Below are 19093 nucleotides of genomic sequence, written 5' to 3'. Positions count from 1 at the left end.
ATTTCCAGGTTCATACAAATGGCGGTGTAGATATTTCCATGTTCATAGAGATGGCCGTGTAGATATTTCCATGTTTATACAGATAGCAGTGTAGTTATTTCCATGTTTATAGAGATACCAGTGTGGATATTTCCATTGATATACAGATAGCTGTGTAGATATTTACATGTTCATACAGATAGCGGTGTAGATATTTCCATTGATATACAGATAGCTTTGTAGATATTTCCATGTTCATACAGATAGCGGTGTAGATATTTCCATGTTCATACAGATAGCGGTGTAGATATTTCCAAGTTCATACAGATAGCGGTGTAGATATTTCCATGTTCATACAGTTAGCGGTGTAGATATTTCCATGTTCACACAGATGGCGGTGTAGATATTTACATGTTCATACAGATGGCGGTGTAGATATTTCCATGTTCATACAGATAGCGGTGTAGAGATTTCCATGTTCATACATATAGCGGTGTAGATATTTCCATGTTGATACAGATAGCGGTCTAGATATTTCCAGGTTCATACCAATTGCGGTGTAGACATTTCCATGTTCATACAGTTAGCGGTGTAGATATTGCCATGTTCATACAGATGGCGGTGTAGATATTTACATGTTCATACAGATGGCGGTATAGATATTTCCATGTTCGTGCAGATGGCGGTGTAGATATTTCCATGTTTATACAGATAGCAGTGTAGTTATTTCCATGTTTATAGAGATAGCAGTGTAGATATTTCCATTGATATACAGATAGCTGTGTAGATATTTGCATGGTCATACAGATAGCGGTGTAGATATTTCCATGTTCGTACAGGTAGCGGTGTAGATATTTCCATGTTGATACAGATAGCGGTGTAGATATTTCCATGTTCATACAGATAACGGTGTAGATATTTCCGTGTTCATACAGATAGCGGTGTAGATATTTCCATGTTCATACAGTTAGCGGTGTAGATATTTCCATGTTCATACAGATGGCGGTGTAGATATTTACATGTTCATACAGATGGCGGTATAGATATTTCCATGTTCGTACAGATGGCGGTGTAGATATTTCCATGTTCATAGAGATGGCGATGTAGATATTTCCATGTTTATGCAGATAGCGGTATAGATATTTCCATGATTATACAGATGGTGGTGTAGATATTTCCATGTTTATAGAGATGACGGTCTAGATATTTCCATGTTTACAGAGATAGTGGCGTAGTTATTTCCAAGTTTATAGAGACAGCGTTGTAGATATTTAAATGTTTATACAGATAGCGGTGAAGATATTTCCATGTTTATACAGATTGCGTTGTAGATATTTCCATGTTTATACAGATAGCAGTGTAGATATTTCCATGTTTATAGAGATAGTGGTGTAGATAATTTCAATTTAATACAGAGAGCAGTGTAGGTATTTCCAAGTTCATACAGATAGCGGTGTAGATATTTCCACGTTTATAGAGATGGCGTTGCAGATATTTCCATGTTCCTACAGAGGACGGTGTAGATATTTCCATGTTTATTGAGATGGCGGTGTAGATATTTTCATGTTTACACACATGGCGGTGTAGATATTTCCATGTTTACACAGATAGCGGTGTAGACATTTCCATTTTTACACACATAGCGGTGAGAATATTTCCATGTTTCTGCAGATATCAGTGTAGATATTTCCATGTTTACACAGATAGCGGTGCGAATATTTCCATGTTTATTCAGATAGCGGTGCAGATATTTCCATGTTTATACAGATATTTGGGCAGATATTTCCATGTTTATACAGATAGCGGTGTAGATATTTCCATCTTAATACAGATGGCGGTGAAGATATGTCCATGTTTGTACAGATGGCGGTGTAGATATTTCCATGTTCATACAGATGGCTGTGTAGATATTTCGAAGTTTATAGAGATAGCGCTGTAGTTATTTCCATATTTATAGAGAAATCTGTGTAGATATTTCCATGTATATTCAGATAGCTGTGTAGATAGATCCATGTTCATGCAGATAGCGGTGTAGATATTTCCATGTTCATCCAGATGCCGGTGTACATATATCGATGTTCATATAGATGGCGGTGAAGATATTTCCATGTTCATATAGATGGTGGTTTAAATATTTCCATGTTCATACTAATGGCGGTGTAGATATTTCCATGTTCATAGAGATGGCGCTGTAGATATTACCATGTTCATACAAATGGCGGTGTAGATATTTCCAAGTTCATAGAGATGGCGGTGTTGATATTTCCATATTTATAGGGATAGCAGTGTAGTTATTTCCATGTTTATAGAGATAGTAGTGTAGATATTTACAGATAGCTGTGTAGATATTTGCATGTTCATAGATATACCGGTGTAGATATTTCCATGTTCATACAGATAGCGGTGTAGATATTTCCATGTTCATACAGATAGCGGTGTAGATATTTCCATGTTCATACAGATAGTGGTGTAGATATTTCCATGTTCATACAGATAGCGGTGTACATATTTCCATGTTCATACAGTTAGCGGTTTAGATATTTCCATGTTCATAAAGATGGCGGTGTAGATATTTACATGTTCATACAGATGGCGGTGTAGGTATTTCCATGTTCATACAGATAGCGGTGTAGACATTTCCATGTTCATACAGATAGCGGTGTAGATATTTCCATGTTCATACAGATGGCGGTGTAGATATTTCCATGTTCATACAGATAGCGGTGTAGATATTTCCATGTTCATACCAATAACGGTGTAGACATTTCCATGTTCATATATTTAGCGGTGTAGATATTTCCATGTTCATACAGATGGCGGTGTAGATATTTCCATGTTCATAGAGATGGCGGTGTAGATATTTCCATATTTATACAGATAGCAGTGTAGTTATTTCCATGTTAATAGAGATAGCAGTGTAGATATTGCCATTGATATACAGATAGCTGTGTAGATATTTGCATGGTCATACAGATAGCGGTGTAGATATTTCCATGTTCGTACAGATAGCGGTATAGATATTTCCATGTTCATACAGATAGCGGTGTAGATATTTCCATGTTCATACAGATAACGGTGTAGATATTTCCATGTTCATACAGATAGCTGTGTAGATATTTCCATGTTCATACAGATAGCAGTGTAGATATTTCTGTGTTCATACAGATAACGGTGTAGATATTTCCATGTTCATACAGTTAGCGGTGTAGATATTTCCATGTTCATACAGATAGCGGTGTACGTATTTCCATGTTCATACAGATAGCGGTGTAGATATTTCCATGTTCATACAGATAGCGGTGTAGATATTTCCAAGTTCATACAGATAGCGGTGTAGATATTTCCATGTTCATACAGTTAGCGGTGTAGATATTTCCATGTTCACACAGATGGCGGTGTAGATATTTACATGTTCATACAGATGGCGGTGTAGATATTTCCATGTTCATACAGATAGCGGTGTAGAGATTTCCATGTTCATACATATAGCGGTGTAGATATTTCCATGTTGATACAGATAGCGGTCTAGATATTTCCAGGTTCATACCAATTGCGGTGTAGACATTTCCATGTTCATACAGTTAGCGGTGTAGATATTGCCATGTTCATACAGATGGCGGTGTAGATATTTACATGTTCATACAGATGGCGGTATAGATATTTCCATGTTCGTGCAGATGGCGGTGTAGATATTTCCATGTTTATACAGATAGCAGTGTAGTTATTTCCATGTTTATAGAGATAGCAGTGTAGATATTTCCATTGATATAGAGATAGCTGTGTAGATATTTGCATGGTCATACAGATAGCGGTGTAGATATTTCCATGTTCGTACAGATAGCGGTGTAGATATTTCCATGTTGATACAGATAGCGGTGTAGATATTTCCATGTTCATACAGATAACGGTGTAGATATTTCCGTGTTCATACAGATAGCGGTGTAGATATTTCCATGTTCATACAGTTAGCGGTGTAGATATTTCCATGTTCATACAGATGGCGGTGTAGATATTTACATGTTCATACAGATGGCGGTATAGATATTTCCATGTTCGTACAGATGGCGGTGTAGATATTTCCATGTTCATAGAGATGGCGATGTAGATATTTCCATGTTTATGCAGATAGCGGTATAGATATTTCCATGATTATACAGATGGTGGTGTAGATATTTCCATGTTTATAGAGATGACGGTCTAGATATTTCCATGTTTACAGAGATAGTGGCGTAGTTATTTCCAAGTTTATAGAGACAGCGTTGTAGATATTTAAATGTTTATACAGATAGCGGTGAAGATATTTCCATGTTTATACAGATTGCGTTGTGGATATTTCCATGTTTATACAGATAGCAGTGTAGATATTTCCATGTTTATAGAGATAGTGGTGTAGATAATTTCAATTTAATACAGAGAGCAGTGTAGGTATTTCCAAGTTCATACAGATAGCGGTGTAGATATTTCCACGTTTATAGAGATGGCGTTGCAGATATTTCCATGTTCCTACAGAGGACGGTGTAGATATTTCCATGTTTATTGAGATGGCGGTGTAGATATTTTCATGTTTACACACATGGCGGTGTAGATATTTCCATGTTTACACAGATAGCGGTGTAGACATTTCCATGTTTACACACATAGCGGTGAGAATATTTCCATGTTTCTGCAGATATCAGTGTAGATATTTCCATGTTTACACAGATAGCGGTGCGAATATTTCCATGTTTATTCAGATAGCGGTGCAGATATTTCCATGTTTATACAGATATTTGGGCAGATATTTCCATGTTTATACAGATAGCGGTGTAGATATTTCCATCTTAATACAGATGGCGGTGAAGATATGTCCATGTTTGTACAGATGGCGGTGTAGATATTTCCATGTTCATACAGATGGCTGTGTAGATATTTCGAAGTTTATAGAGATAGCGCTGTAGTTATTTCCATATTTATAGAGAAATCTGTGTAGATATTTCCATGTATATTCAGATAGCTGTGTAGATAGATCCATGTTCATGCAGATAGCGGTGTAGATATTTCCATGTTCATCCAGATGCCGGTGTACATATATCGATGTTCATATAGATGGCGGTGAAGATATTTCCATGTTCATATAGATGGTGGTTTAAATATTTCCATGTTCATACTAATGGCGGTGTAGATATTTCCATGTTCATAGAGATGGCGCTGTAGATATTACCATGTTCATACAAATGGCGGTGTAGATATTTCCAAGTTCATAGAGATGGCGGTGTTGATATTTCCATATTTATAGGGATAGCAGTGTAGTTATTTCCATGTTTATAGAGATAGTAGTGTAGATATTTACAGATAGCTGTGTAGATATTTGCATGTTCATAGATATACCGGTGTAGATATTTCCATGTTCATACAGATAGCGGTGTAGATATTTCCATGTTCATACAGATAGCGGTGTAGATATTTCCATGTTCATACAGATAGTGGTGTAGATATTTCCATGTTCATACAGATAGCGGTGTACATATTTCCATGTTCATACAGTTAGCGGTTTAGATATTTCCATGTTCATAAAGATGGCGGTGTAGATATTTACATGTTCATACAGATGGCGGTGTAGGTATTTCCATGTTCATACAGATAGCGGTGTAGACATTTCCATGTTCATACAGATAGCGGTGTAGATATTTCCATGTTCATACAGATGGCGGTGTAGATATTTCCATGTTCATACAGATAGCGGTGTAGATATTTCCATGTTCATACCAATAACGGTGTAGACATTTCCATGTTCATATATTTAGCGGTGTAGATATTTCCATGTTCATACAGATGGCGGTGTAGATATTTCCATGTTCATAGAGATGGCGGTGTAGATATTTCCATATTTATACAGATAGCAGTGTAGTTATTTCCATGTTAATAGAGATAGCAGTGTAGATATTGCCATTGATATACAGATAGCTGTGTAGATATTTGCATGGTCATACAGATAGCGGTGTAGATATTTCCATGTTCGTACAGATAGCGGTATAGATATTTCCATGTTCATACAGATAGCGGTGTAGATATTTCCATGTTCATACAGATAACGGTGTAGATATTTCCATGTTCATACAGATAGCTGTGTAGATATTTCCATGTTCATACAGATAGCAGTGTAGATATTTCTGTGTTCATACAGATAACGGTGTAGATATTTCCATGTTCATACAGTTAGCGGTGTAGATATTTCCATGTTCATACAGATAGCGGTGTACGTATTTCCATGTTCATACAGATAGCGGTGTAGATATTTCCATGTTCATACAGATAGCGGTGTAGATATTTCCAAGTTCATACAGATAGCGGTGTAGATATTTCCATGTTCATACAGTTAGCGGTGTAGATATTTCCATGTTCACACAGATGGCGGTGTAGATATTTACATGTTCATACAGATGGCGGTGTAGATATTTCCATGTTCATACAGATAGCGGTGTAGAGATTTCCATGTTCATACATATAGCGGTGTAGATATTTCCATGTTGATACAGATAGCGGACTAGATATTTCCAGGTTCATACCAATTGCGGTGTAGACATTTCCATGTTCATACAGTTAGCGGTGTAGATATTGCCATGTTCATACAGATGGCGGTGTAGATATTTACATGTTCATACAGATGGCGGTATAGATATTTCCATGTTCGTGCAGATGGCGGTGTAGATATTTCCATGTTTATACAGATAGCAGTGTAGTTATTTCCATGTTTATAGAGATAGCAGTGTAGATATTTCCATTGATATACAGATAGCTGTGTAGATATTTGCATGGTCATACAGATAGCGGTGTAGGTATTTCCATGTTCGTACAGATAGCGGTGTAGATATTTCCATGTTGATACAGATAGCGGTGTAGATATTTCCATGTTCATACAGATAACGGTGTAGATATTTCCGTGTTCATACAGATAGCGGTGTAGATATTTCCATGTTCATACAGTTAGCGGTGTAGATATTTCCATGTTCATACAGATGGCGGTGTAGATATTTACATGTTCATACAGATGGCGGTATAGATATTTCCATGTTCGTACAGATGGCGGTGTAGATATTTCCATGTTCATAGAGATGGCGGTGTAGATATTTCCATGTTTATGCAGATAGCGGTATAGATATTTCCATGATTATACAGATGGTGGTGTAGATATTTCCATGTTTATAGAGATGACGGTCTAGATATTTCCATGTTTACAGAGATAGTGGCGTAGTTATTTCCAAGTTTATAGAGACAGCGTTGTAGATATTTAAATGTTTATACAGATAGCGGTGAAGATATTTCCATGTTTATACAGATTGCGTTGTAGATATTTCCATGTTTATACAGATAGCAGTGTAGATATTTCCATGTTTATAGAGATAGTGGTGTAGATAATTTCAATTTAATACAGAGAGCAGTGTAGTTATTTCCAAGTTCATACAGATAGCGGTGTAGATATTTCCACGTTTATAGAGATGGCGTTGCAGATATTTCCATGTTCCTACAGAGGACGGTGTAGATATTTCCATGTTTATTGAGATGGCGGTGTAGATATTTTCATGTTTACACACATGGCGGTGTAGATATTTCCATGTTTACACAGATAGCGGTGTAGACATTTCCATGTTTACACACATAGCGGTGAGAATATTTCCATGTTTCTGCAGATATCAGTGTAGATATTTCCATGTTTACACAGATAGCGGTGCGAATATTTCCATGTTTATTCAGATAGCGGTGCAGATATTTCCATGTTTATACAGATATTTGGGCAGATATTTCCATGTTTATACAGATAGCGGTGTAGATATTTCCATCTTAATACAGATGGCGGTGAAGATATGTCCATGTTTGTACAGATGGCGGTGTAGATATTTCCATGTTCATACAGATGGCTGTGTAGATATTTCGAAGTTTATAGAGATAGCGCTGTAGTTATTTCCATATTTATAGAGAAATCTGTGTAGATATTTCCATGTATATTCAGATAGCTGTGTAGATAGATCCATGTTCATGCAGATAGCGGTGTAGATATTTCCATGTTCATCCAGATGCCGGTGTACATATATCCATGTTCATATAGATGGCGCTGAAGATATTTCCATGTTCATACAGATGGTGGTGTAGATATTTCCATATTCATACTAATGGCGGTGTAGATATTTCCATGTTCATAGAGATGGCGCTGTAGATATTACCATGTTCATACAAATGGCGGTGTAGATATTTCCAAGTTCATAGAGATGGCGGTGTTGATATTTCCATATTTATAGAGATAGCAGTGTAGTTATTTCCATGTTTATACAGATAGTACTGTGGATATTTCCATTTATTTACAGATAGCTGTGTAGATATTTGCATGTTCATAGAGATAGCGGTGTAGATATTTCCATGTTCATACAGATAGCGGTGTAGATATTTCCATCTTAATACAGATGGCGGTGTAGATATGTCCATGTTTGTACAGATGGCGGTGTAGATATTTCCATGTTCATACAGATGGCGGTGTAGATATTTCGAAGTTTATAGAGATAGCGCTGTAGTTATTTCCATATTTATAGAGAAATCTGTGTAGATATTTCCGTGTATATTCAGATAGCTGTGTAGATATTTTCATGTTCATGCAGATAGCGGTGTAGATATTTCCATGTTTATCCAGATGCCGGTGTACATATATCCATGTTCATACAGATGGTGGTGAAGATATTTCCATGTTCATACAGATGGTGGTGTAGATATTTCCATGTTCATACAAATGGCGGTGTAGATATTTCCATGTTCATAGAGATGGCGGTGTAGATATTTCCATGTTCATACAAATGGCGGTGTAGATATTTACATGTTCATACAGATGGCGGTGTAGATATTTCCATGTTCATACAGATAGCAGTGTAGATATTTCCATGTTCATACAGATGGCCGTGTAGATATTTACATGTTCATACAGATGGCGGTGTAGATATTTCCATGTTCATACAGGTGGCGGTGTAGATATTTCCATGTTTATACAAATAGCAGTGTAGTTATTTCCATGTTTATAGAGAGAGCTGTGTAGATATTTCCATTGATATACAGATAGCTGTGTAGATATTTGCATGTTCATACAGATAGCGGTGTAGATATTTTCATGTTCATACAGATAGCGGTGTAGACATTTCCATGTTCATACAGATAGCGGTGTAGATATTTCCATGTTCATACAGATAACGGTGTAGATATTTCCATGTTCATACAGATAGCAGTGTAGATATTTCCATGTTCATACAGTTAGCGGTGTAGATATTTCCATGTTCATACAGATGGCGGTGTAGATATTTACATGTTCATACAGATGGCAGTATAGATATTAGCATGTTCGCAGAGATGGCGGTGTAGATATTTGCGTGTTCATAGAGATGGCGGTGTAGATATTTCCATGTTCATACAAATGGCGGTGTAGATATTTACATGTTCATACAGATGGCGGTGTAGATATTTCCATGGTCATACAGATAGCAGTGTAGATATTTCCATGTTCATACAGATAGCGGTGTAGATATTTCCATGTTCATACAGATAGCGGTGTAGATATTTCCATGTTCATACCGATAGCGGTGTAGATATTTCCATGTTCATACAGTTAGCGGTGTAGATATTTCCATGTTCATACAGATGGCGGTGTAGATATTTACATGTTCATACAGATGGCGGTGTAGATATTTCCATGTTCGTACGGATGGCAGTGTAGATATTCCCATGTTCATACTGGTGGCGGTGTAGATATTTCCATGTTTATACAAATAGCATTGTAGTTATTTCCATGTTTATAGAGAGAGCTGTGTAGATATTTCCATTGATATACAGATAGCTGTGTAGATATTTGCATGTTCATACAGATAGCGGTGTAGATATTTCCATGTTCATACAGATAGCGGTGTAGATATTTCCATGTTCATACAGATAGCGGTGTAGATATTTCCATGTTCATACAGATAACGGTGTACATATTTCCATGTTCATACAGATAGCAGTGAAGATATTTCCATGTTCATACAGTTAGCGGTGTAGATATTCCCATGTTCATACAGATGGCGGTGTAGATATTTACATGTTCATCCAAATGGCGGTGTAGATATTTCCATGTTCATACAGACAGCGGTGTAGATATTTCCATGTTCATACAGATAGCAGTGTAGGTATTTCCATGTTCATACAGTTAGCGGTGTAGATATTTCCATGTTCATACAGGTGGCGGTTTAGATATTTACATGTTCATACAGATGGCGGTGTAAATATTTCCAAGTTCTTACAGATGGCGGTGTAGATATTTCCATGTTCATACAGATGGTGGTGTAGGTATTTCCATGTTCATACAAATGGCGGTGTAGTTATTTCCATGTTCATAGAGATGGCAGTGTAGATATTTCCAGGTTCATACAAATGGCGGTGTAGATATTTCCATGTTCATAGAGATGGCCGTGTAGATATTTCCATGTTTATACAGATAGCAGTGTAGTTATTTCCATGTTTATAGAGATACCAGTGTGGATATTTCCATTGATATACAGATAGCTGTGTAGATATTTACATGTTCATACAGATAGCGGTGTAGATATTTCCATGTTCATACAGATAGCGGTGTACGTATTTCCATGTTCATACAGATAGCGGTGTAGATATTTCCATGTTCATACAGATAGCGGTGTAGATATTTCCAAGTTCATACAGATAGCGGTGCAGATATTTCCATGTTCATACAGTTAGCGGTGTAGATATTTCCATGTTCACACAGATGGCGGTGTAGATATTTACATGTTCATACAGATGGCGGTGTAGATATTTCCATGTTCATACAGATAGCGGTGTAGAGATTTCCATGTTCATACATATAGCGGTGTAGATATTTCCATGTTGATACAGATAGCGGTCTAGATATTTCCAGGTTCATACCAATTGCGGTGTAGACATTTCCATGTTCATACAGTTAGCGGTGTAGATATTGCCATGTTCATACAGATGGCGGTGTAGATACTTACATGTTCATACAGATGGCAGTATAGATATTTCCATGTTCGTGCAGATGGCGGTGTAGATATTTCCATGTTTATACAGATAGCAGTGTAGTTATTTCCATGTTTATAGAGATAGCAGTGTAGATATTTCCATTGATATACAGATAGCTGTGTAGATATTTGCATGGTCATACAGATAGCGGTGTAGATATTTCCATGTTCGTACAGATAGCGGTGTAGATATTTCCATGTTGATACAGATAGCGGTGTAGATATTTCCATGTTCATACAGATAACGGTGTAGATATTTCCGTGTTCATACAGATAGCGGTGTAGATATTTCCATGTTCATACAGTTAGCGGTGTAGATATTTCCATGTTCATACAGATGGCGGTGTAGATATTTACATGTTCATACAGATGGCGGTATAGATATTTCCATGTTCATACAGATGGCGGTGTAGATATTTCCATGTTCATAGAGATGGCGGTGTAGATATTTCCATGTTTATGCAGATAGCGGTATAGATATTTCCATGATTATACAGATGGTGGTGTAGATATTTCCATGTTTATAGAGATGACGGTCTAGATATTTCCATGTTTACAGAGATAGTGGCGTAGTTATTTCCAAGTTTATAGAGACATCGTTGTAGATATTTAAATGTTTATACAGATAGCGGTGAAGATATTTCCATGTTTATACAGATTGCGTTGTAGATATTTCCATGTTTATACAGATAGCAGTGTAGATATTTCCATGTTTATAGAGATAGTGGTGTAGATAATTTCAATTTAATACAGAGAGCAGTGTAGGTATTTCCAAGTTCACACAGATAGCGGTGTAGATATTTCCACGTTTATAGAGATGGCGTTGCAGATATTTCCATGTTCCTACAGAGGACGGTGTAGATATTTCCATGTTTATTGAGATGGCGGTGTAGATATTTTCATGTTTACACACATGGCGGTGTAGATATTTCCATGTTTACACAGATAGCGGTGTAGACATTTCCATGTTTACACACATAGCGGTGAGAATATTTCCATGTTTCTGCAGATATCAGTGTAGATATTTCCATGTTTACACAGATAGCGGTGCGAATATTTCCATGTTTATTCAGATAGCGGTGCAGATATTTCCATGTTTATACAGATATTTGGGCAGATATTTCCATGTTTATACAGATAGCGGTGTAGATATTTCCATCTTAATACAGATGGCAGTGAAGATATGTCCATGTTTGTACAGATGGCGGTGTAGATATTTCCATGTTCATACAGATGGCTGTGTAGATATTTCGAAGTTTATAGAGATAGCGCTGTAGTTATTTCCATATTTATAGAGAAATCTGTGTAGATATTTCCATGGATATTCAGATAGCTGTGTAGATAGATCCATGTTCATGCAGATAGCGGTGTAGATATTTCCATGTTCATCCAGATGCCGGTGTACATATATCGATGTTCATATAGATGGCGGTGAAGATATTTCCATGTTCATACAGATGGTGGTGTAGATATTTCCATGTTCATACTAATGGCGGTGTAGATATTTCCATGTTCATAGAGATGGCGCTGTAGATATTACCATGTTCATACAAATGGCGGTGTAGCTATTTCCAAGTTCATAGAGATGGCGGTGTTGATATTTCCATATTTATACGGATAGCAGTGTAGTTATTTCCATGTTTATAGAGATAGTAGTGTAGATATTTACAGATAGCTGTGTAGATATTTGCATGTTCATAGATATACCGGTGTAGATATTTCCATGTTCATACAGATAGCGGTGTAGATATTTCCATGTTCATACAGATAGCAGTGTAGATATTTCCATGTTCATACAGATAGTGGTGTAGATATTTCCATGTTCATACAGATAGCGGTGTACATATTTCCATGTTCATACAGTTAGCGGTTTAGATATTTCCATGTTCATAAAGATGGCGGTGTAGATATTTACATGTTCATACAGATGGCGGTGTAGGTATTTCCATGTTCATACAGATAGCGGTGTAGATATTTCCATGTTCATACAGATAGCGGTGTAGATATTTCCATGTTCATACAGATGGCGGTGTAGATATTTCCATGTTCATACAGATAGCGGTGTAGATATTTCCATGTTCATACCAATAACGGTGTAGACATTTCCATGTTCATATATTTAGCGGTGTAGATATTTCCATGTTCATACAGATGGCGGTGTAGATATTTCCATGTTCATAGAGATGGCGGTGTAGATATTTCCATATTTATACAGATAGCAGTGTAGTTATTTCCATGTTAATAGAGATAGCAGTGTAGATATTGCCATTGATATACAGATAGCTGTGTAGATATTTGCATGGTCATACAGATAGCGGTGTAGATATTTCCATGTTCGTACAGATAGCGGTGTAGATATTTCCATGTTCATACAGATAGCGGTGTAGATATTTCCATGTTCATACAGATAACGGTGTAGATATTTCCATGTTCATACAGATAGCGGTGTAGATATTTCCATGTTCATACAGTTAGCGGTGTAGATATTTCCATGTTCATAGAGATGGCGGTGTAGATATTTCCATGTTCATACAGATGGCGGTGTAGATATTTCCATGTTCATACAGATAGCGGTGTAGATATTTCCATGTTCATACCAATAACGGTGTAGACATTTCCATGTTCATTTATTTAGCGGTGTAGATATTTCCATGTTCATACAGATGGCGGTGTAGATATTTCCATGTTCATAGAGATGGCGGTGTAGATATTTCCATATTTATACATATAGCAGTGTAGTTATTTCCATGTTAATAGAGATAGCAGTGTAGATATTGCCATTGATATACAGATAGCTGTGTAGATATTTGCATGGTCATACAGATAGCGGTGTAGATATTTCCATGTTCGTACAGATAGCGGTGTAGATATTTCCATGTTCATAGAGATAACGGTGTAGATATTTCCGTGTTCATACAGATATCGGTGTAGATATTTCCATGTTCATACAGTTAGCGGTGTAGATATTTACATGTTCATACAGATGGCGGTGTAGATATTTACATGTTCATACAGATGGCGGTATAGATATTTCCATGTTCGTACATATGGCAGTGTAGATATTTCCATGTTCATAGAGATGGCGGTGTAGATAGTTCCATGTTTATGCAGATAGCGGTATAGATATTTCCATGTTTATACAGTTGGTGGTGTAGATATTTCCATGTTTATAGAGATGACGGTCTAGATATTTCCATGTTTACAGAGATAGTGGCGTAGTTATTTCCAAGTTTATAGAGACAGCGTTGTAGATATTTCCATGTTTATACAGATAGCAGTGAAGATATTTCCATGTTTATACAGATTGCGGTGTAGATATTTCCATGTTTATACAGATAGCAGTGTAGATATTTCCATGTTTATAGAGATAGTGGTGTAGATAATTTCAATTTAATACAGAGAGCAGTGTAGGTATTTCCAAGTTCATACAGATAGCGGTGTAGATATTTCCACGTTTATAGAGATGGCGGTGCAGATATTTCCATGTTCATACAGAGGACGGTGTAGATATTTCCATGTTTATTGGGATGGCGGTGTAGATATTTTCATGTTTACACACATGGCGGTGTAGATATTTCCATGTTTACACAGATAGCCGTGCAGACATTTCCATGTTTACACAGATAGCGGTGTGGATATTTCCATGTTTATGCAGATATCAGTGTAGATATTTCCATGTTTATACAGATAGCGGTGCGAATATTTCCATGTTTATTCAGATAGAGGTGCAGATATTTCCATGTTTATACAGATATTTGGGCAGATTTTCCATGTTTATACAGATAGCGGTGTAGATATTTCCATCTTAATACAGATGGCGGTGAAGATATGTCCATGTTTGTACAGATGGCGGTGTAGATATTTCCATGTTCATACAGATGGCTGTGTAGATATTTCGAAGTTTATAGAGATAGCGCTGTAGTTATTTCCATATTTATAGAGAAATCTGTGTAGATATTTCCATGTATATTCAGATAGCTGTGTAGATAGATCCATGTTCATGCAGATAGCGGTGTAGATATTTCCATGTTCATCCTGATGCCGGTGTACATATATCCATGCTCATATAGATGGCGGTGAAGATATTTCCATGTTCATACAGATGGTGGTGTAGATATTTCCATGTTCATACTAATGGCGGTGTAGATATTTCCATGTTCATAGAGATGGCGCTGTAGATATTACCATGTTCATACAAATGGCGGTGTAGATATTTCCAAGATCATAGAGATGGCGGTGTTGATATTTCCATATTTATAGAGATAGCAGTGTAGTTAATTCCATGTTTATAGAGATAGTAGTGTAGATATTTACAGATAGCTGTGTAGATATTTGCATGTTCATAGATATACCGGTGTAGATATTTCCATGTTCATACAGATAGCGGTGTAGATATTTCCATGTTCATACATATAGCGGTGTAGATATTTCCATGTTCATACAGATAGTGGTGTAGAAATTTCCATGTTCATACAGATAGCGGTGAACATATTTCCATGTTCATACAGTTATCGGTTTAGATATTTCCATGTTCATAAAGATGGCGGTGTAGATATTTACATGTTCATACAGATGGCGGTGTAGGTATTTCCATGTTCATACAGATAGCGGTGTAGATATTTCCATGTTCATACAGATAGCGGTGTAGATATTTCCATGTTCATACAGATGGCGGTGTAGATATTTCCATGTTCATACAGATAGCGGTGTAGATATTTCCATGTTCATACCAATAACGGTGTAGACATTTCCATGTTCATTTATTTAGCGGTGTAGATATTTCCATGTTCATACAGATGGCGGTGTAGATATTTCCATGTTCATAGAGATGGCGGTGTAGATATTTCCATATTTATACAGATAGCAGTGTAGTTATTTCCATGTTAATAGAGATAACAGTGTAGATATTGCCATTGATATACAGATAGCTGTGTAGATATTTGCATGGTCATACAGATAGCGGTGTAGATATTTCCATGTTCGTACAGATAGCGGTGTAGATATTTCCATGTTCATACAGATAGCGGTGTAGATATTTCCATGTTCATACAGATAACGGTGTAGATATTTCCATGTTCATACAGATAGCGGTGTAGATATTTCCATGTTCATACAGTTAGCGGTGTAGATATTTCCATGTTCATAGAGATGGCGGTGTAGATATTTCCATGTTTATGCAGATAGCGGTATGGATATTTCCATGTTTATGCAGACGGTGGTGTAGATATTTCCATGTTTATAGAGATGGCGGCGTAGATATTTCCATGTTCATACAGATAGCGGTGAAGATATTTCCATGTTTATACAGATTGCGGTGTAGATATTTCCATGTTTATACAGATAGCGGTGTAGATATTTCCAAGTTTATAGAGATAGTGGTGTAGATAATTTCAATTTAATACAGACAGCAGTGTAGGTATTTCCAAGTTCATACAGATAGCGATGTAGATATTTCCACGTTTATAGAGATGGCGGTGCAGATATTTCCATGTTCATACAGAGGACGGTGAAGATATTTCCATGTTTATTGGGATGGCGGTGTAGATATTTTCATGTTTACACACATGGCGGTGTAGATATTTCCATGTTTACACAGATAGCGGTGTAGACATTTCCATGTTTACACAGATAGCGGTGTGGATATTTCCATGTTTATGAAGATATCAGTGTAGATATTTCCATGTTTATACAGATAGCGGTGCGAATATTTCCATGTTTATTCAGATAGCGGTGCGGATATTTCCATGTTTCTACAGATATTTGGGCAGATATTTCCATGTTTATACAGATAGCGGTGTAGATATTTCCATCTTAATACAGATGGCGGTGAAGATATCTCCATGTTTGTACAGATGGCGGTGTAGATATTTCCATGTTCATACAGATAGCGGTGTAGATATTTCCATGTTCATACAGATAGCGGTGTAGATATTTCCATGTTCATACAGATAGCGGTGTAGATATTTCCATGTTCATACAGATAGCGGTGTAGATATTTCCATGTTCATACAGATAGCGGTGTAGATATTTCCATGTTCATACAGTTAGCGGTGTACATATTTCTATGTTCATACAGATGGCGGTGTAGATATTTACATTTTCATACAGATGGCGGTGTAGGTATTTCCATGTTCATACAGATAGCGGTGTAGATATTTCCATGTTCATACAGATAGCGGTGTAGTTATTTCCATGTTCATACAGATAGCGGTGTAGATATTTCCATGTTCATACCAATAGCGGTGTAGACATTTCCATGTTCATATATTTAGCGGTGTAGATATTTCCATGTTCATACAGATGGCGGTGTAGATATTTCCATATTCATAGAGATGGCGGTGTAGATATTTCCATATTTATACAGATAGCAGTGTAGTTATTTCCATGTTAATAGAGATAGCAGTGTAGGTATTGCCATTGATATAGAGATAGCTGTGCAGATATTTGCATGGTCATACAGATAGCAGTGTAGATATTTCCATGTTCGTACAGATAGCGGTGTAGATATTTCCATGTTCATACAGATAGCGGTGTAGATATTTCCATGTTCATACAGATAACGGTGTAGATATTTCCATGTTCATACAGATAGCGGTGTAGATATTTCCATGTTCATACAGTTAGCGGTGTAGATATTTCCATGTTCATAGAGATGGCGGTGTAGATATTTCCATGTTTATGCAGATAGCGGTATAGATATTTCCATGTTTATACAGACGGTGGTGTAGATATTTCCATGTTTATAGAGATGGCGGCGTAGATATTTCCGTGTTCATAAAGACGGCGGTGTAAATATTTCCATGTTCGTACGGATGGCAGTGTAGATATTTCCATGTTCATACAGGTGGCGGTGTATATATTTCCATGTTTGTTCAGATAGCTGTGTAGATATTTCCATGTTCATACAGATAGCGGTGTAGATATTTCCATGTTCATACAGATAACGGTGTAGATATTTCCATGTTCATACAGATAGCGGTGTAGATATTTCCATGTTCATACAGTTAGGGGTGTAGATATTTCCATGTTCATACAAATGGCGGTGTAGATATTTCCATGTTTATACAGATAGCAGTGTAGATATTTCCATGTTTATAGAGATAGCAGTGTAGATATTTCCATTGATATACAGATAGCTGTGTAGATATTTGCATGTTCCTACACATAGCGGTGTAGATATTTCAATGTTCATACAGATAGCGGTGTAGATATTTCCATGTTCGTACAGAGAGCGGTACAGATATTTCCATGTTCATACAGTAAGCGGTGTAGATATTTCCATGTTCTTACAGATGGCAGTGTAGATATTTACATGTTCATTCTGATGTCGGTGTAGATATTTCCATATTCGTACAGATGGCGTTGTAGATATTTCCATGTTCATACAGATAGCGGTGTTGATATTTCCATGTTCATACAGAAAGCGGTGTAGATATTTCCATGTTCATACAGATAGCGGTGTAGGTATTTCCAAGTTCATACAGATAGCGGTGTAGATATTTCCATGTTCGTACAGTTAGCGGTGTAGTTATTTCCATGTTCATACAGAGGGCGGTGTGGATATTTACATGTTCATACAGATGGCGGTGTAGATATTTCCATGTTCATACAGATAGCGGTGTAGAGATTTCCATGTTCATACAGATAGCGGAGTAGATATTTCCATGTTCATACAGATCTCGGTCTAGATATTTCCAGGTTCATTCCAATAGCGGTGTAGACATTTCCATGTTCATACAGTTAGCGGCGTTGATATTTCCATGTTCATACAGATGGCGGTGTAGATATTTCCATGTTCATACAGATGGCGGTGTAGATATTTACATGTTCATACAGATGGCGGTATAGATATTTCCATGTTCGTACAGATGGCGGTGTAGATATTTCCATGTTTATACAGATAGCAGTGTAGTTATTTCCTTGTTTATAGAGATAGCAGTGTAGATATTTCCATTGATATACAGATAGATCTGTAGATATTTGCATGGTCATACAGATTGCGGTGTAGATATTTCCATGTTCGTACAGATAGCGGTGTAGATATTTCCATGTTGATACAGATAGCGGTGTAG

The sequence above is a fragment of the Gorilla gorilla genome, chromosome 11, assembly GCF_029281585.2.
Source record: "Gorilla gorilla gorilla isolate KB3781 chromosome 11, NHGRI_mGorGor1-v2.1_pri, whole genome shotgun sequence".
Taxonomy (NCBI): domain Eukaryota; kingdom Metazoa; phylum Chordata; class Mammalia; order Primates; family Hominidae; genus Gorilla; species Gorilla gorilla.
The sequence above is the reverse complement of the archived record's forward strand: the minus strand, read 5'-3'. Positions refer to the sequence as shown.